At 36.7% G+C, this 21,663-nt stretch overlaps 1 pseudogene; it reads right to left on the bottom strand.

The window, feature by feature from the left end:
* Nucleotides 1-3,808: 3,808 nt before the first annotated feature.
* Nucleotides 3,809-4,752, bottom strand: LOC129405790 (olfactory receptor 1440-like; annotated as a pseudogene).
* Nucleotides 4,753-21,663: the final 16,911 nt, after the last annotated feature.

The following is a 21,663-nucleotide window of genomic DNA, read 5'->3' as shown; positions in this document are numbered from 1 at the left end:
TTCACCATGAACTGATGTTGGATCTTGTCAAATGCTTTCTCTGCATCTATCAATATGATCATATGGTTTTTATCTTTACTTTTGTTGATATGATGGATTATGTTGAATGATTTCCGAATGTTAAACCATCCTTGCATCCCTGGGATGAATCCCACTTGGTCATGGTGTATGATCTTTTTAATTTTAATTTTTTATTTTTTAAAATTTTTTAAAAAATTATTATTATTTTTTAAATTTTTATTGAATCACCATGTGGAAAGTTACAAAGTTCTCAGGTTTATGTCTCAGTTATACAATATTCAAACACCCATCCTTTCACCAGTGCCCATATTCCACCACCCAAAACCCCAGTATACCCCCCACCCCCGCCCTCCCACCCCCAACTGTATAACTGATGAATTTCACTTCATTTTCTCTCTACCTTGATTACGTTCCATATTTCAACACAAAACTCACTATTGTTGTTGAAGTTTCCCCCAAAGAAAGACAGCCCTCTTACCAAGGAAACATTTGATAATTAGTTTTCCATTGCTGAGAATGAAGAGATATGTAGCCCCACTCCTCCAAGTACATAACTCTTTTTGTTTTTCTTTTTCCTTTTCCTTTTTTTTTCCTCCTCATCCCCCTTCCCGTGCCTCATAGTATGGTGGATGCCACGCCGCATTTCTCCCTGAAAATGGGAAACAACCGGGAAAGAGGGATATTTCCTTTTCTCAGCCAGCGTGGGGCTGTTGCTTAGTTCACAGTTCAGAGAAATGGCTGCTACTTTAATAACCTTCAATATACCAACAGAAACTCGCTGTTATTATTTGGAATTCCACCCCCCCCAAGTCAGACCTGTTAAAAAGGAACCGTTTCACATTGCTGAGAATTATAATGTTAAGTCGCATGGAAGCGGCAGCGTCCGAGCGGTTTTGGATTTCTGTATAAAGTCTAGGGAAAATTCTGCCAGAAATTGCATAGCCCAGCTCACAGTCCCAGTGCATTGCTGTAAGAAGTCTCTGGAATAAAAATCTTTAGGCGCAGAGGGTCTGATTCACTCTCAGGAGCTCCGAATTTATCTTGGCCGAGGGCGCGCCAGTTACACCCACTTCCTATGATTCCCTAGGAGCCCCAAGTGTAAAAATCATATATCTCTGGGTTAGAAGTCTAGAAGACGACTCCTACCATGTGGATGTTGCCGCCGCCGCCATTTTCCCACAGGAAGACATGGTGGGGAGGAAAGATCCACTCCCGGGAAGCACGAAGTTGTAGCCAAGTTCACAGTCCCAGTGCATTGCTATAAGAAGCTGCACTGGATGCCCGAATGTGTTAGGTCTCTGGAATCAAAGTCTTTAGGCACAGAGGGTCCCCAAAAGGTTCAAGTTCTTACCACACAAATTCTCATGGAGATTTCGAATTTTCTTTTTTGAATAAAAAGGGAAAAATATCTAATTCTACAATGATTTTAGAAAAATCAAGAAACAATCTTTTAAATATGTTTGTTATTCCTCATCCAAGATTATATTATAATCCCATTGAAAGACCAATGTAATATATCTTCTGTCTCAGCTCTAACTCTTTAGTAGCCCTGTAGCACTGTTCTCCCATTGTTCATCGATTTGCTTGAGGGGGCACCAGTAACGTCTCATTGTGATACTTGTTCTTGTTTTTGGCATATCGAATAAACCACTGGTAGTTTGCCCGGCTCTGCCATTCGGATGGGATACTCTCAGTAGCTTGCTGGGCTCTCCAAGAGGGATGGAGGAATTGAACATGGGTCGGCCGCAGCAAGGCAAGTACCCTACCTGCTGTGCTATTGATCCAGCTGCTAATATGCTTTGTAATTCCAGTCATGGCTACACGGGGAATAGTCAAATCTAAATTTTATTTATATACCAATTCTGCTCCTTAGTGTTAATTTTACTGTCTACCTTAGATTAATTAATTATTGGAGAAATAACATCCTATTTTTCTCCTTTAACAGCAAATTTAATCTCGTCCAATTATTTCTTTGCTTTTGTTTTCTTTGTCCAAGAGCTCACCTCATTGAAAATTCAAGTGAGGCCAATATGGTGGTGTATTCTGCCTGTTTTCATTACTGTATTTAACGGACTCAAAATTTTTTCACAGGAAGAGCCAAACAGTCAAACTGTGAAAAGAAGTTGAACAGACACTTCTTCAGAGGAGTTGAAAAGATGACTGAGAGGCATACAAAAAAGGTTTCATCATCACTGATTATTAGGGAAACTCAAATCAAAACAACAATGAGAAATTGTCTAATACCAGTGAGAATGGACTCATCAGAAAGAAGGGAAATACCCAAACATTGAGTTTGCCAGGTTTTGCTTTGGAATACTACAAGCACAGAGGGGTGTGGCCCTGGAGATCCCACATTGAAAGGCTGTCTGGTAATCCCTGGCATCACTGGTCCTGAGTAGTACTGCATCCTGAGATCCTTTGAGCACCAACCCAGTTGGTAGAGAATGATAGGTGGGGCCCCCAGACTTTCTAAGCACTGGTTATCCCCCCAATATTCCTCTCTCCCAACGACAGGAGTTGACAAGGATGTGATAGAAAAGGGACAACCATTCAATGTTCATAGGAATTTTATATGGTTCAGTCCTTAAGGAAAATGGTGTGAGAATGAGATTTCTCAGAAAATTAAGAATAGAATTTCCATGACACAACAGATAAATAAGGAAATTAATGAGGCACACACATATATGTAATATATGATATACATATATATATGATATATATACACATATACATGATACAACTATAAAAAAGGTGAAGTCATGCAACTAGTTGCAACCTAGATGAAGTCTGAGGGTATCATACAAAGTGAAGTGAGTGAGAAGGTAAAAGATCATGAATGATCGTTTCTAAAGGTAACAAGCATTGACATGTTGCTAACAGAACAGAGATCTATGGAGATAGAGGCGGGCAGAGGGGTTCTTGACACAGTAATAGTAGATTATTGACATGGTGCAGTGGTAGTGTTTAAGTTTAAAATAATTATATGGAAAATGTTGCAAATTACATTACAAAATAAAGATTTTCATAAAATAAAAGAAAAGGAGCATTAAGAAATTGTTAGAGGAGCCAAAATCAGGCACTAAATTATCTCATCAACATAATGTCAGTTTCTTTTCTCCTTTCTGGTTGTAAGATGAAGATACAGAACAAAGATGACTTTGTAGCTATAGTAGTCAAGGAATTATCCAGGGATTATAGAACCAAGTAGTCACAAACCTTAACAGATGTTAAATACTCCTATATTATATTAAACACTCCTAGATTATTTTGTATAAGTTAACAAATTTTTAATGCAGTATGATTACCTTTGCTTTGAATTAACCCACAAGTGAATAAGTTGAAATTTCATTTTCAGAGATGAAGAGCATATTAAAAATCAGATAAGGAATTATTTTTAAAATTTTCTCAGTATTGGTAGTAATCCCCTCCATCTAAAACTGGATAGTGAGGTCTGCTGTACTACTGGCATCATTGTGTAGTCTTGGCATCTCTGAACCTTGAAGTAGGTAGGGAAGGAATATTGAAAGTGAAAGATTACACCACAACAACTAGCTACATTATTTCTGAAGATTGCTTGGCTTAATGATTTCTTAGACCCTTAACTGGTAAAGAATGGAGAGATAGAGCTCCCACACAGTTCTCATTCATTTTTTCTGTCATTGTGGCAATTGTTAGTTCCTATTAGAACAGTGTGTTCACTGTCTTGTAGTTCACAATTGGTAGAGTATTGATCTCTGTGTTTAATTGCTCTTTCTCAGGCAACATAAACCTGCGATAAATTCCATAACTAATAACAGCAGGAAAAGGCTCTTTTCTTCCATCTGCCTAAAGCTTCTTTGATTTCCTTGTTCCTCAGGCTGTAGATCAATGGATTGAGCATGGGGATTATAACAGTGTATAAGACTGATGCCAATTTGTTTTGGCTCAAGGAATCACCAGAGTTAGGATACATATAAACAAAGATACCGGAGCCAAAAAATAGGGTCACTGTTGTTATGTGAGAAGCACAGGTGTTGAAGGCTTTAGACTTGCCTTCAGCTGAAGTGATCTTCAAAGAGTGGCAAGAATATAACCATAGGATACCATGATGACCAAAACAGATGTCAGTCCATAGATCACTGTGAGCACTGAGGTCATAACTTGAAAGAAGAAGGTGTAGGAGCAGGATAGAATCAGTAGTTGAGGAAGATCACAGAAAAAGTGATTGATGACATTTGGCCCACAGAAATGGAGCTGAAATAAGGCACACAGTTGGATTGATGAGCCAAAGAATCCAGTTACGCAACAAGCCACCACCATCTGCACACAGAGCGTGGGAGACATGATGGTTGTGTAGAGCAGAGGGTTACAAATGGCAGCATATCGGTCATAAGCCATGGAGGCCAGGAGACAACACTCTGTCAGACCGAGGCCAGAGAAGAAGAAGTATTGCATGGTACACCCTAGAAAGGAGATGAATTTCTGTTTCTTGAAGAAATCTGACAGCATCCTGGGGGAAATAGTGGAAACATAGCAAATATCTAGTACGGAAAGATTACTGAGGAAAAAAATACATGGGTATGTGTAGATGGGAGTCCATTGTAATGAGTGTGATTAGCCCCACGTTCCAGGATACTGTCATGATATAGATTCCTAGGAATATTGGAAAGAGGAAAATGGTGAGCTTTGGAAATTCAGAGAATCCCAAGAGAATGAACTTTGAACTGCTGTACTGTTCTTTTCCTCAGACATTGGATTGGTGATTCTAGAATCTGTAGTGAAATAAAAGAATAATGTTCTAAACCAGTCACTATCTCAATTTCTATGGGAATAAATCACTTCTATGCACACTGATGACAGAACCAAGAGAAAAATTGAGCCCTTTCAGGAGAAATAGAGCCATTTAACTTTACCTTTGAATAACACTGGTTCCGTGTATTATTTTTCTATGTGTCATGCAAAAGAAAACAATTGAAGCTTTCATTACTGACTCATAATACTCTTACAAGAACAAAGTATGATAAATATAGCTTGAAAAGCTCTTCTTAAAAGATTCCTTAGAAATTTTAGTACATTGGTAATGAAATTTTAACTCCCTTCTATAAGCCTTTGATGTCACACAGAATTGTAGCCAAGTTACTCAAAAGTTACATGACTCTAAGAAGGTCATATTTTATCTTTATGACTACTAATTTCATATGTAAATTGTGATCATAGAAACTATCTCATAGGTTTTAATTCAGGTAGTGTTTCTATCACATATATATATATACATATATGCATAGTAAGCTAGAGTGTCATGAGATATTCTTATTATTATATTTTGATAATTAATATTTGAAAAGCTCCTTTGATTTGTAAAGCCTTTTAAACTTTTACAGAGTTGGCTATCTAGATGACATTCTATAAATTTTGTTTTGTTCTTTGGGCTACAGTCAGCAATGCTAAGGCTTATTCCTGGCTCTGCACTAGGGATTACTCCTGTTTGGCTTGGGGAACTGTAGAGGGTGCCAGGGATCAAATTCAGGTTGGCCGTGTGCAAGGCAAATGTCCTATATACTGGACTACCATTCAGATCCAATTTTAAAGTGGGAAGATGTTCTGAATAATTTCTCCGAAGAAGGCATACAAAGTGGCTGACACATGAAAAGAGGCTCATTATTACTATTAGGGAAATGCAAATCAAAATACTAGTGAGCTATTATCTCATTTCTATGATAACAGCTCTTCTCCTGAAGACATGAAATAGCAGTGTTGTCAAGGATGTAGAGAATGGAGGACCCTTATAAATTGTGAGTAGAAACGTACACTGGTGTAGCGTGAAAAACATACAACTTCTCAAAGAGTTAAGACCAAATCCCATATGATCCAACTGTTCCTTAACCCTAAAGAATATTCTAAGGAATGTACAAATTCTCCTTAAAAATACATGTGTATCCTTAAGTTCATAAAGGTGTTATTTATAAGAGAGCCAATCAATGGATAAATGGGTAAAAATGTAGTATATAAACACAGGGGGTTGGTGATTAGGTAAATGGCAATTAATTTTTTGATGTTGCATGTGAATTGTATTTAGGAGCTAATCATTTCTCAGTGAATGCAGAGGTCAAATTATAAGGTGCAGCATACCTGAAACATAATATCATAAATGAAAGCTATTCAGCTCTAAAAGATGAAATCTTGTGCTTTAATATACCTTAGATGGACCTAGAAGGAGTCCATATTAAGCAAAATAAGTCAGAAGGAAAAAGGCAAATACTAGGTGATCTCACTGGCTCAGTAATATTACCCTGTACACACACACATACACACATATATACACATATATATTCAACAAGGTGTTCCTCTATCGACCTTTTAATAGACGTTCATATTTTTCTAATATCTAGCTCTTACAAATGAATAATTTATGGAAGTCAATCAGCAAATCACTGTACAGACATGTATCTTAAGGCTAAATAATTTGGAGATGAATTATCTGATATGTATGCCCTTAAGTTTAAAAGAAACTAACATTCTTTTCATAATATAAATATTAAAAACAAACTAGTTTATTGATAAAAAGTCACATATCCACACAATTTATCTAGCTGTTTCTTTTAACATTGTTATTAAAGGCATGAGAATTAGAATTTCATAGAAATCCTACTTTCATTACCTCTAGGAAATATGGTTCTCTTTGTAGAGAAACCCAAAGAAACTTTATATCAATTATTAGAAATACAATTATTCCCAGATGATCTAAACGTCTACGTATAAATTACAAAAGAATATATAGTAGGACCAGAGCTACAGTACAAAATGCAGGGTGTTCACTCTGCAAACTGCCAAACTGGGCTTGATCCAAAGCATCCCATATGGTCCCCAGAGCCCACCAGGACTGACCCCTGAGTGCAGAGCCAGGAGCGAGTCTTGAGTACCACCGTGTGTGGCCCATAAGCCTGAAACCTGATCATGAACAGCCTTGCAACTGTGTATCTCATGGTGATTCAATAAAATATAGTAGAATCCAAAAAACAGCTTAAAAGGTTAAGCTAAAAAACCCATTTAAAATAATACTCAGGAATAAATTTAGCAAAAGATAAAAAAGTCCTACTAGATGAAATTATAAATCTCCATGAAAATAAATGGAATGATTAATCATGTTCATGTATTGGAAGATAATATTTTTAGTTTGTTTTGGGGTTTTACCCAATAATAGAAGAAATTGCCTGATCAAACCCAAATAATTATCATTAAGTGCTATAAATTCAGACTTTATTATATAGGCACAAATAACAAATTTACCATTGGAAAATAATTTTCTATATTCAAATGTTCATTAGTACATAATGAATTGGTAAAAAATAAATGCTAAACTAATGATAAACTAAAATTTACATTATTTTGATGATGGTGAAGAATTAAACACTTATGAACACACACATAGTTATGTTATCGATGACTAAAATTCTCATTTAGTTAGGACATGTCTTATTCTTCTTCCAAAACATCTCCCCACAAATAACTATTCCTGATTTATTATAGCCTTAACTTCTTGTAATAAAAATTTATTAGCACAAACACAAAATATTGAAATAAAACATGATTAGTGTACCAGTGAAAACAAACAGCAGAGGAAGATAGTAGGAAAATATTTTTCTATGGCAGATGGAAATTGTGGACTAATATATTATGAAATTTAAGTGCTCACTGGGAAAAATGATCTATGAAACAAAAGCCTAGAGTACAAGTCTTTGATATAGGCAATAACAGAACATAAATTTATGAAGGATTTATAGAATGAGACCGTGAGCTACTGAAGACTTGTGAAAAACAAAATAACTAAGTTTACAAATCAAAATCAAAATTGAAAGAGTTAAAAAGGAGTAGTGAGTATATAACACAGATGGAAGATTGAATTGATGTCACTAAAGAAAATCAATCCCAAAGAAGGGAAATTAAAAAGTACATATAAAATGTTTCACCTATATTTTCCTGGAGTGAAAAAGTTAAAGTCAAAATCTACTTGTGCACTATGTTGCAAAAATTTACATATTTTTTTAAAAAGTATCATTCATCATTTAGAAAATTACCAAGTTATAGGAGGTGATGAAAATCAGCCCACCACGTATTTCTTCGTGTACATTCAGCAGTAGACTAGTAAAGAATAATGTTCACGAAGTTTGGTGATAAAATGTGGTGCTCCAAATTTTGTACCTAACAAAGCTGTTACTCAAGACTGAAAGCAAGTTTACATTCACATTAAAACATGAGGAACTTAAGGTCTCTATGCCTTTGAGCTTTTTAAGAATATATATCTGGAGGTAAATTTAAAACCAAAAAATCATAAAAGAAAAATCTGGGGCCGGAGCGATAGCACAGCGGGTAGGGGGTTTGCCTTGCACGCGGCCGACCCAGGTTCGATCCCCGGCATCCCATATGGTCCCCCAAGCACCGCCAGGAGTAATTCCTGAGTGCAAAGCCAGGAGTAACCCCTGAGCATCGCTGCGTGTGACCCAAAAAGCAAAAAAAACAAAAACAAAAAAAAAAGAAAAATCTTTGATTGTAAAGACCACAGTACTTAAAGTCTTAGTCTTGTGTAGTCAGTAAATATAACTAACAATACAATAAATAGAAAAAAATTAAAACCCTACACCTTGATTCTACAACTCATTAAAATTCTATATCCAGAATATAACTGATTAATTCATGAACGGTCTCATAAAATTCTCAATTCTGCAATTTTCAGGACAAGAGAAAAGTGAAAGAGAAGGTAGTTACAAGAGTCTTTGACATTATCCCTATAATTTAACTTTTGAGTCAGGTGCCTAAATCCATCTAACTGTACTCTTCAGTGTCTTGCTCTCGAATACTGTTGTAGTCCAGTGGCACAGGAGGAAGTTGCCATCACGGATATATCTTCACTCTTCCTCCTGTTGCCATCACAGGTATATCTTCACTCTCTACAACTAACTCAACCCATCTTGAACATTATTGCTCTCAAGTAGAGGTGCTCAGTCTTGACTCTGCATAAGAACCATATGGTGCCCAAACCAACTCAATCAGAGACTCAGGACTAGAAGCCAGGCATCGGTGTTTGCAAAATATCTGCAAATTAAGAATTCTGCACATATTTTTTCAACATAGTTTATGGATTTGGGAAATTATCAAGGTCTTTAATGGGTTTTGAGCTAACTATTCAGTATGGTGTGAGATAGACATCTAGATATATCTTTTTCGCATGTGACTAGTTTCCCCAGCACTATTCCTTGTTCCAATTCATATATCTAGATACATGTACATCTAGATCTAGATCTTTTCTCGGAGAGCCCAGCAAGCTACCGAGAGTATCGCACCCGCACGGCAGAGCCTGGCAAGCTACCCGTGGCGTATTGGATATGCCAAAAACAGTAACAAGTCTCACAAGGAAAGACATTACTGGTGCCTACTTGAACGAATTGATGAGCAACGGGCTGACAGTGACAGTGACAGTTTCTCAGAGATGTAAGGGTTGTCTCTGAGCTCTCAATTCTATTTGACCTGAGAGTCTGCCTTCATTTGGGTACCATGCCTCTTGATTACTATAGCTTCATAATATAAAGTTTGGGAGAAAAAGTTTTCCATTTTCTTTTTCCCCTAAGGATTCTTTTTTCCATTCAGGATATTTTATTACTCCATATAAATATTAACAGTATTTAGTCCTTATCCTTAAAACAAGGCCCAGTACTTTTTATTGGTACTTTTTATTGAATCTTTATAGTGCTTTGAGTAGAATTGTCATTTGAATAATGATAATCCTTCCAGTCTATGAACAGGGGATAGTGACTCTAGAGCCACCTTCAATGACTCAATGCCATTAAGCAAGAAAGCAGAAGTAAAAATAAATGAATGAGACTGTATCAAATTTAGAAACCTCTGCATAGCAAAAGGACAGAAGACTACGATAGAAAGATGCTCTAGAACTCTAGTAACTGGAAAAATTATTTATTCCCCATATAACTGACCAGAGTTAATAATCAAGTCATATGAAGCACTCTCAAAGTTTACAACAATAAAACAAAGAATCCCATCAAAGAATGGGAAAGAGCTGAAGAACACTTTCTCAATGAGGATATACATATGACCAATAAGTTGTCAGAATATAAGATTAAGATATTTCAAACTAATAATGAAATTTCTTACTTTATAAATATTCAAACTATGTGTAAATATGACGGATCTTAGTTCATGTTGTAAAACAAGCATATTCACAGAGCTAAATAAGATTTGTAAGAGATTAATTCATTGAAATATCACCACTGGAGGGAAATATATATATGTATACATATATATATATTCACTGTGTATAGAGTGTTCCCAAACTTCCAAATATTTTATTACAGACTGAGAAACAAAGTTCAAGTTTCTCTAAGACAATAGCATGAGATAAAATGGAAAAATATCCCATTTTTTGGAAGGCAGCACAATTTGTCCTTATGTTTTCTGTTAAATTAGTTTCCCAGGACAGGAACTCCAAAAATTCCAAGACAATGACTCTCTTGGGATTTGAGGGTGTTTTCTTTAGTGAGATTAACTAATTAGGGACCTTTCATGCAATAAATGGTGTCATTATGATTTACAATGTTCATTGATGTTCATTGTAAACCATTAGAAAAGACCGCCCAATGTAAACGTCTTAAATTATCAAAGGCAAATATGTTCTCTCCTTCATAAGTCATTTTCTCCTTTTATTTCTTGCAGGAAGGAAATAGAAGAAAAAAACAAAGGAAGTAATAAGACAGAATAGTAATGATGTCCATATCTTAAAAAGTGCCACACTGCGGCCACTCAACACCTTTATTGCAAACCACAACAGCTAATTAGAGAGAGAGAACAGAAGGGAATGCCTTGCCACAGTGGCAGGGTGGGGTGGGGGGGAGATGGGATTGGGGAGGGTGGGAGGGACACTGGGTTTACGGGTGGTGGAGAATGGGCACTGGTGAAGGGATGGGTTCCCGAACTTTGTATGAGGGAAGTATAAGCACAAAAGTGTATAAATCTGTAACTGTACCCTCACGGTGATTCTCTAATTAAAAATACCACCTCACACCACAGAGACTGGCACACATCCAAAAGAACAAAAGCAACCGCTGTTGGAGAGGATGTGGGGAGAAAGGGACCCTTCTACACTGCTGGTGGGAATGCCGGCTAGTTCAGCCCTTTTGGAAAACAGTATGGACGATTCTCAGAAAACTAGAGGTTGAGCTCCCATTTGACCCAGCAATACCACTGCTGGGAATATATCCCAGAGAGTCAAAAAAGTACAATCGAAACAACATCTGCACATGTATGTTCATCGCAGCACTGTTTACAATAGCCAGAATCTGGAAAAAACCCGAATGCCCCAAAACGGATGACTGGTTGAGGAAACTTTGGTACATCTATACAATGGAATACTATGCAGCTGTTAGAAAAAAGGAAGTCAAGAATTTTGTAGGTAAGTGGATGGGCATGAAAAGTTTCATGCTGAGTGAAATGAGTCAGAAAGAGAGAGACAGACATAGAAAGACTGCACTCATCTATGGTATATAGAATATCAGAATGGGAGACTAATACCCAAGAACCGTAGAAATAAGTACCAGGAGGTTGACCCCATGGCTTCGCGGCTGGCCTCATGTTCTGGGGAAAGGGCAACTCAGAGAAGCGATCACCAACTACATTGTAGTTGAAGGCCATGTGGGGGAAGGAAGTTGTGGGCTGAATGAGGGCTAGAGACTGAGCACAGCGGCCACTCAACACCTTTATTGCAAACCACAACAGCTAATTAGAGAGAGAGAACAGAAGGGAATGCCCTGCCACAGTGGCAGGGTGGGGTGGGGGGGAGATGGGAGTGGGGAGGGTGGGAGGGACGCCGGGTTTACGGGTGGTGGAGAATGGGCACTGGTGAAGGGATGGGTTTCCGAACTTTGTATGAGGGAAGTATAAGCACAAAAGTGTATAAATCTGTAACTGTACCCTCACGGTGATTCTCTAATTAAAAATAAATAAAAAAAAATAAATTAAAAAAAAAAGCGAAAAAAAAAAGTGCCACACTTAGGGGAGAAAAGGATGTAGATCCACAATGAGGAACATTTAATTCATTGATTATAGAAGTTCTCCACATTTCAGGACTTGGGGTAAGAATTGGGATAGTTCATTTACATGCCATAAACATTAAGTTCTAAGAAGGACAATGAATTTAGTCAGAAACACATGACTCTAAATGTGAAATAAATAGTTTCTTACTAAAATACTTAGATATTATGAAATGAAGCAAACTAGTATGAACCATGAAGAGATTGCATTCTGATAGGGTTTGAATATCAGTCAAGTCAACTATAGTATTTTGGGTAGAGTGTCGATATCTACACTTTATTTCTGTCTTTGTCAGTTAAGAACTTGTTGATCTGGTCGTTCTTCTAATACATATATTAATCCATTACATCTCTGCAACAGCCCTATCTAAATATAATGTAGATGGAATTGGAGAATTTATCATGCTCATAAACTTGGAATTTAAAAATCTAGTCAAGTAGACTAGCATGCTGGTGGTGCATTTAACAATTACACCATGCTAAAAAGTTGCATTAAAAGAGTGTATTCTGGGGCTGGAGGAATAGCACAGCGGGTAGGGCATTTGCCCAGCACGCGGTTGACCCAGGTTCGAATCCCAGCATCCCATCTGGTGCCCTGAGCACCGCCAGGGGAGATTCCTGAGTGCAGAGCCAGGAGTAACCCCTGTGCATTGCCGGGTGTGACCCAAAAAGCAAATAAATAAATAAATAAATAAAAGAGTGTATTCTCTTTCCTCTGAATATTCCTAGTCATTAGCTTTGTATATATTTCATGAAATATATAATTATTTAAAATTTGAAGATTCTTTTACATTTATAAACATATATGAATAGGTTTGGAAAGTAAAACACCCACTACATCAACTATTATGATTATCATTTTTCAGGCCTATAAAGATAGACACTGAGGATAATTTTTAATATTTCCCAAAGCTATGAAAGTTATATATTTATGCAAAAATAATATTATAAAATTGAACTGTAGTAATATTACATCACCTCTCTCTGCTACTCTCCTTCAGATTAATCTAGAAGTTTTAGTTATCTCTGATGAATATAAATGGAACATTAAATTAATTACTGAGAAATAATATATTTAGTCCCACCATTTATTAATTTTATGATTTTTGGCACATAACACCATCTCCTTCTATTTCTCTATCTGTGAAAAGGAAATGATTATCACTTTGTGGTTTTGGTAAAGACCTATTTAAGTATGTATATGCAATGGAGAGCAGTTCACATAATAAACTCTCAAAAATAGCAGTTGATATAATAAGTAAAAATATTGATTATATCTTAAATGTTTTTTCAACTAAAAATCTTTTACATCTTTTAATTTTGACCAAAATCTCTTACAGGGAAAGAATAGGATTATTTGGTGATAAAAAGTTAAAGCATTATTTTGCTTACATAAACTTCTCTGTAATCCATTTCTTACTCCACCTAATTTCTGATGTCAGAAATTCCTGTTACATTTTTTATTTTGTCACATATATCTTGGTTTCTGTTATATTTTGGATTTATGAACATATATAATATAGAAATTCAAATTTATATATATATATATGAATTCAAGTTATCTCACAGGGATGGGGAAAAGGGAACATGGTTATTGTAGGAACATTTACAAAAAAGAAAAATATAGCAATTAACCTTGAAGACATGAGGTTTCTGTGTTGAGTTTACAAAATATGGATGCAAAAGAAAACAAAAGGAAAAAGAAAGAAAGACAGAAAAAGAGAAAAGGAGGAAGGAAGGAAGGAAAAATGGAAGGAAGGAAAGAAATAAAGAAAGAAGGGTGGAAGGAAGGAAGGAAAGGGAGAGAGGGAGGGAGGGAGGGAGGGAGGGAGGGAGGAAGAAAATTTGTCATGTGGCGATTTTACCCTCCTAGATATTTTTGTTAATACTTGGACAGGAGTGTTTTGGCAAATTTGAGGGAATGCTTCCGTCACAGCTGCTTTCTTCTGGACCCAAATCTTAACTGCACTCTGGATGACCAGAAGTGCCAGAAGTGCACAGAGTTCTTTAGAGAGTGAGAGCACGCGAACATGAATATGAGCGTTCAGGATGGAGGAATTTGCATCCTCTGGGCTCTGAGACTTTGAATATGACTCTAGCAGCCGTATCATATTTGGAAGAGGTGATTCCAACTACAGATTCTCTTAAATGCGGGGTCCTTAGTGAAGATAGCTAGATGAGGCAATTAACAGAAAGGCGCCATTATCTGTAAATTATTCTCTAGAGTGATGGATGGAGCAAACAATAGAGGTATGTCCCCAGTCGATTCCATTTCTAAACACTGTCATGATCCCCCACGTGACCTAGTTGAATCAAGCTCATCTTTACCTTCAGGAATTTTTGAAACATAGATTTAAGACAAACTCTCCAAACAGAGTGAATATAGCATTGATCATCCTGTTGGATAATTTGGGTCATGGAAAGTAGAACTATTAATAGTCCTGTCAGGACAAGAAACATAAAAATTAAGACTGTGTGAGGCAAACCAGATTGTGTGGTCAGTCAACAGTTGATGCTTTCAATTTTCTTTCGCTGTATATTTGGTGATTATGAAATTGGGCCCTGAACCTTGAATTTCAACCCAAGAATTCAACTTGGGTTGAATCCAACCAAGCTGAATTCTGACAAAATTCCTTATGAGCTATGTGACCTTGATCCTTTTTTTACTTAATCTATCTGTGCCTCAATTACTTAGTCAGTAAAATTAAGTTGATAATAGAGTGAATTTGGAATAATAGTAGTTAGTAGTTAATAGGACTGTGGTGAACTTAAAGGAAGCTATATTTGCAAAGTGCATGGTAATGCTTGGAATTTTATTCTTGGTAATGTTATTATTATGTTGATTTCCAAATTACTTATGGTAATACTTTGATTAAAGTTGAGGCCATATAATATATGAACTTACTATTGCTTTTGCTACACAATTATAATAGAAACTGCAAATTCTATTATAAAATATACATATACTATCCTATTCAAAATTTAAATTAAATTAATTTTTGCCATATCCAATTATTGTCTTATATTTTAAAAATTCTTTGAGCTTTAGGCCATACCTACATATTCTCAAGGCATACTCCCCTAGCTCTGTGATCAGGAGTTTCTTCTGGTAGCCCAGGGATCCATAAGCATACCAGGGATGGACCCAAGGGTCAGTTGCAAACCAGGCAAGTGCCTTGATCTCTGTTACTATCACTGTCATCCCGTTGCTCATCAATTTGCTCAAGCGGGCACCAGTAATGTCTCCATTGTGAGACTTGTTACTGTTTTTGGCTTATCAAATACACCACAGGTATCTTGCCAGGCTCTGCTGTGCAGGCGAGATACTGGTGGTAGCTTGCCGGGCTCTCCAAGAGGGGCGGAGGAATGGAACCCAGGTCAGCCTTGTGCAAAGCAAACACCCTACAGCTGGGCTTCTTCTACTCATTCTTTCTACCCCTTTTTCCTTTTTTTAAAAATTTTATTTTAATTTTTTCCCTTTTTCTTTTACTACTCTAACCACCATATTTTCACTCAGTGATTATCACTCGATTCTTTATTATTACACTTAGTATAACCGCTTCAAGTTAAATTCATTTTACTTCAGAAGACATGATTTGATTTTGAATATAATGAGGTTGCATAGTTTAATAAGTATAAAAATTCTTGTTTTAAGAATACGGCGTCACACATTACACCCATCACCAATGTGTCAATATCTCAGCTCATGGGGTCCTTCTTTTTGATTTTTTCTCATTGGATAAACTCAATTCTGTTGTCAGAGTCTGAGGGTTTGTTTTTACTGGACATTGTCTGTTCCTTGGCTTTGTTTCTTTATATACTACCATGAATGAGATCATCTGGAATCTGTCCTTCTCCTTTTAACTTCTTTTGCTTATTTTTACACCCTCCAGTTATATTCATGTTGTAGCAAAAGGTAAGACTTCATCTTTTCTTATAGTTGCAGTGGTATTCCATTGTATATATGGAAAATTTTCATTTAAAATTTTTTGAAAGTTTATACGTTTGCTAGAATGATCACTACTGTAACATATTCAATACAATGTAGTTAATTACATGGATGTTGAGATATTAAATTGTCACTGGCACTCGGGTTGTTTTCGGCAGTATAGTATTCTATATATATGTGTGTGTGTGTATATATATACATACACACTTGCACACACACACACACACACACACACACATATATATATATATATATATATATATATATAGCCAGTCCTCTATCCAGTCACCTGTAGATGAATATTATGGATGTTTAAATTGATACTTTGTTTTGACTGCCGTGAATAATGCTGCTACAATGTATAGATGCAAGTAATTTTTGAAATAAAGGCGGTTTCATTGCCTTCATAGAAGTACATAAGAACAGCATAACTGGGTAATAATGAAAGTCCATTTTTATTTATTTATTTGTTAACTTATTTATTTTTGCTGTACATGTACAACAAACTGCCAACTAACACCATACTAAGTAGTGAAAAACTAAAAATATTTCCTCAGAAATCAGACACAAGTATGTCTATGATCACCACTATTATTCAGTATAGTAGTGGAAGTATTAGACACAGAAACTTGGAAATAAAAAAAAAAAAGCAAAGCTTCCCAAATTGGAAAAAAAGTTTTTTAAATCTTGGCATGGAGAGATCTTGCAGCCGGTAGGGTGCTTATCTCACATGTGGCCCACCAGGTTTGATCTTCAGGGACCCTATCACTTCTGTGCTCTGCCAGGAGTGATTACTGAACACAGAGCCAGGAGTAAGCCCTGAATTCTGGTGTAGTCCCAAAACAATAACAAACTCTCAATCATCATAATTTTCAGATATGATAACATGCATAGAAAAATCTAATGGCTTAATTATATGCAGCTAATAAAAATAATAAAATGGGGGCTGGAGCGATAGCACAGCGGGGAGGGTGTTTGCCTTGCAAACGGTCGACCTGGGTTCGATTCCCAGAATCCCATATGGTCCCCTGAGCACTGCCAGGAGTAATTCCCGAGTGCATGACCCAGGAGTAACCCCTGCATATCACCAGGAGTGAGCCAAAAAAGCAAATAATAATAATAATAATAATAATAATAATGATGATGATGATAAAATGTAGCAAAGTGGGAGGTTACAAATCGACATACAAAGTGCTTCGCATTTCTACATACCAGCAACAAAATTTAAAAGAAAGAAATGAATAACATAATTCTAATTGCAATTGTATCAACAAAAATTAATTCCTAAGAATCTTTTTTGTTTGTTTGTTTGTTTTGAGTTATACCCAGAGGTGCTCAGGGGTTACTCCTGGCTCTGCTGGCAGTGCTCTGGGAACATAGGGGATTCCCAGGATCAAACCCGGATCTGCTTCGAGAAGGATCAATTCCCTATATCAGCTGTACTATCACTCTGGCCCTGGCCTAAGAATCAGCTTAAAAGAGGAAAAAAATTATACAAAGAATATACTATACAAAAGAATAGAATATAACAAATACGTAAAAGTTTTTCAAGCTGATAGATGAAAAGATTAGTATTGCTTAAAAATTAGTATTGCTTAAAAGTCTATCTACTCAAAGCATTATGCAATTAATAAAATCCTAAATCAAATTTACAATGGCATTTTCAAGGTCATAGAACAAACATTACCAAAATTTTATAGAATCACAAAACTCCTTAAATTGGCAAAACAATCCTGAGAGAAATGAACATGGGGCACATCACAGTCCCTGGCTTTTTTTTTTTAATGTAGGAGTACTGCTTTTTATTCAGTCATTGATTCAGCTGATTGAATTGGACATGAACTCCACATTACTTTTTTTTTTAATTGAATCACCGTGAGATACAATTACAAAGCTTCCATGTTCAAGATTCAGCCGTACAATGATCGAACACCCATCCCTCCACCAGTGCACACTTTCCACCACCAGTGTCCCCAGTATATATCCCCACCCTCATCCCAGTCCTCACCCTGCGTCCATGGCAGGCAATTTCCCCAATACTCTCTCTCTCTCTGCTTTTGGCCATTATGTTTTCCTCGAATTTTCCCACCACCGTTCAAGCCTGCCTGTCAGGGGCAGATGCAGATGTGTCACTGTCACTGTCATCCTGTTGCTCATCGATTTGTTCGAGCGGGCACCAGTAACGTCTCTCATTGAGAGACTTATTGTTACTGTTTTTGGCATATTTAATATGCACGGGTAGCTTGCCAGGCTCTGCTACGAGGGCTCACACTCTTGGTAGCTTGCCAGGCTCTCTGAGAGGGGCGGAGGAATCGAACTCAGGTCGGCCGCGTGAAAGGAGAACGCCCAACTGCTGTGCTATCGCTCCAGCCCATGATGCAGATAATAGATCATTTATTATACATTGCTCACTTTGAAAATCTTGGGTGCGGTGGCTGGCACTTCTGGAATCCTAGATTGTAAATGGTTGGCTTCTGGAGACATTTCTGTGGGGCACTAACCCATTTTGGGATTCAACTGGGCCTCTCTGGACCAGGGCTGTTAGTGAGCCAAGGTGGTGCCCAGAGGCACATTGTGGGCTGACAGCCAGGCCAGTGAGCGAGTAGGGAACCGGGGAGGGACGGCTCAGCATGTCTGCCACCATGGGCCATAGAGATTTAATCCTGGAACCTGCATACCTGGGCCTTGCTTGTGGAAGCTCTTGGTCGCCAGGATTCCATCTGGAGTAGACGGTCCCTGGCTTTTAACTATACTACCATGATAGCACTCAAAACAGCTTGAACTTGGAATAAAAACAGACATTTAGATTGGTGGAAAAGAATTGAGAGCTTGGTCTAGAAATAAACTGTCAGATGGATGGACAATTAATTTATTCCAAAGAGCCAGGACATAAAAATGAAGAAGAAAAAGGTTTTTTTACAACAAATGGCACTGAGAAAACTGGACAGTCATGCACTAAAGAATGAAACTGGACCATGTCTCAGGTTAGGTAAAAAAGTCAATTAAAAAACTCATTAATGATATAAATGTTAAACCAAGCCCACAAAACACAATCAAGAAAATGGGCAAAACACTCTTTGTGATATTTTCTTGAATGTTGTCTTTGGTGGTTTCACTCCACTGGCAAGAAAAAAGAAAAAAAAACCAAATAGGATTACATCAAAATACAATGTTTCTTCACAATGATAGCAACTATCATTAAAACAAAAAGAGAATTTGCACATCAATACTAAAGACACGGGACACATAAAACTCAATCACAAAATATACACAATGACATTTCAAGAAAAGAGGAGATATATCTTCAAAGAAAACATATAGCTAAAGATGGACCAAAGAGAGACTACAGTGGGTAAGGCACTTGGGAAGGTTAACCCAGATTCAATCTCTGGCACCACATACAATCCAAACCCCACTAGGAGTGATCCCTAAATGCATAGCCAGAACAGCCCTTGAAACAAAAATACAAACAAAATGGGAAAAGATGCATATGTCCACAGACACATGAAAATATTCTTATCACATTACTGATTGTCAGGGAATTGCAAATCAACATGGTAATGTGATATCACCTCACACCAGTAAGAATAACCTACAAATTAAAAGTTAAAAACAAACTTTTCTGAGATGGATGGGGAGAATAAGAGACTCTTATTTAGTGTTAATGGAAATATAAACTGGCTCAACTTTTATAGCTAACAGGTTATGCAAAAATTAAAAATAGAATTATTGTATGATTCGGTAATTCCATAAAAATGGATTATCATATGACTCAGTAATTCCATTCCAAGGTATTCACTTCAAAAAACACTAGAACATTATCTGTCTAGAACTCAACTATTAATGACTTTGTCAATTGTGGTTCTTTAATAAAAAAATATATATATATATGCCTAAAATGAGAACGAGCGAGTGAGCAAGCTAGTGTGTGTGTGTGAGAGAGAGAGAGAGAAAGAGAGAGAGAGAGACAGAGAGGTGCATGCCATGGAGGTAGGTTGTGGTGGGGGGATTTGAGGGGGTTTGAGGGGATGGAAGGAAAACTGGGGACGTTGGTGCTGTAAAATCATACTAGTGCAAAATACAAGATTTTGGTTTTTTGTACCACAACTGATGGTTCTCAGGGTTTACCCCTGGCTCTGTGCTCAGAGATCACTCTCATCAGGTCTGGGGAACAATATAGGGTCCTAGGGATCAAACTCAGGTTGGTCACATGTTAGGCAAGCACCCTACCAACTGTACTAAACCTCTGTACCCCAAAATACAAGATGTTGATTTAAAAAATTGACAACAGTAAAAATAACAAAATAGAAATTAGAAAAAATATTTGTGAGCCATTTTCCATTTAAGGGGTAATAACCAAACTATATAAAGAAGTTTTCCAATTCAAAACAAATAACACAAACAAAAAGCGAAACAATCCAACTTAATAATAGACAGAGGAACCCAATGTATATTTTCCTAAAGTGGACATCTAAATGGTCAACAAGACCAAAGAGATGATCCATGTCACTGGCCATTAGAGAAATTAAAATCAAAACCAAAATAATGGGCTAGAGTGACTGCACAGGAGATAGGGTGTTTGCCTTGCATGTGACCAACTCGGGTTCGATGCCCAGGATCCCATATGGTCCCCCACGTACTGCCAGGAGTAATTTCTGAGTGCATGAGCCAAAAGTAACCCCTGAGCATTGCCGGGTGTGACCCAAAAAGCAAAAAAAAAAAAAAAAACAAACAAACCCAAACCCCAAAATGATATATAATTTCACATCTGTTAGAATGTCTATCATCAAGAAAACTAAAGATGAAAAAGTTTGATCACAATATGGAGAAAGAAGACCTTACATTTCATTTATGGGGAAGAAGAAATTGTTTAGTTACTATGAAAATCAGATGGTTTGCTTCAAATAGTGCATAATTCAGTAATTTGACTTCTGAATACATAATCAAAGAAAATGAAAAGAAGATATTTAAAATATACCTGTACCCCTATATGTATTGTATCATTATTTGTGGTAGCTAAAATATAGGAACTGCCAGTGGATGAATGGATGAGGATGTGGTATGTAACATAGTATCATTCAACCACAGGAGAAAAAAATGCTATAAAATTGTTACTACTAGTGTAGAACTTGAGAGCATTATACTCAGTGAGCTAAACTGGACAGAAAATGGCAAAACCATATGATATAATTGATATATGAAATATAAAATTCCATTTTCACAGAAACAAAGAAAAATGGTTGTTACTAAGATCTGGGAGCAGAAAAATTGGGATGATTTTTTAGAAGATGTGCACTCGAACATACTCTTTTAAACACTGCTAAAACTTACTCCTCTTTATTGATTAGCCTGTACCCTTAAAATGGATTTTCCCAATGTTTGTATTTTCTCTAAAGCACATCATAATTATAAGCAGCAACACTGTATTATAAACAAGCAAAAATCTGTCTTAGCCCGCATCTCTCCCTTCAGAAATACAATTATCACACATTCATTCATATTCAAGACAATGCATCATAGATCATGCCTAACTTGGTCGAAGTAATCATACAACTTTTGTTCATATTACATTATTTTCTTGACTTTAAGCCCACACATTTTCTCACGGAAGTCCAAAAC

Source organism: Sorex araneus, chromosome 6, assembly GCF_027595985.1.
Source record: "Sorex araneus isolate mSorAra2 chromosome 6, mSorAra2.pri, whole genome shotgun sequence".
Lineage (NCBI taxonomy): Eukaryota > Metazoa > Chordata > Mammalia > Eulipotyphla > Soricidae > Sorex > Sorex araneus.
Note: the sequence above shows the minus strand (reverse complement) of the source record. Positions and strands in the feature narration are given on the sequence as shown.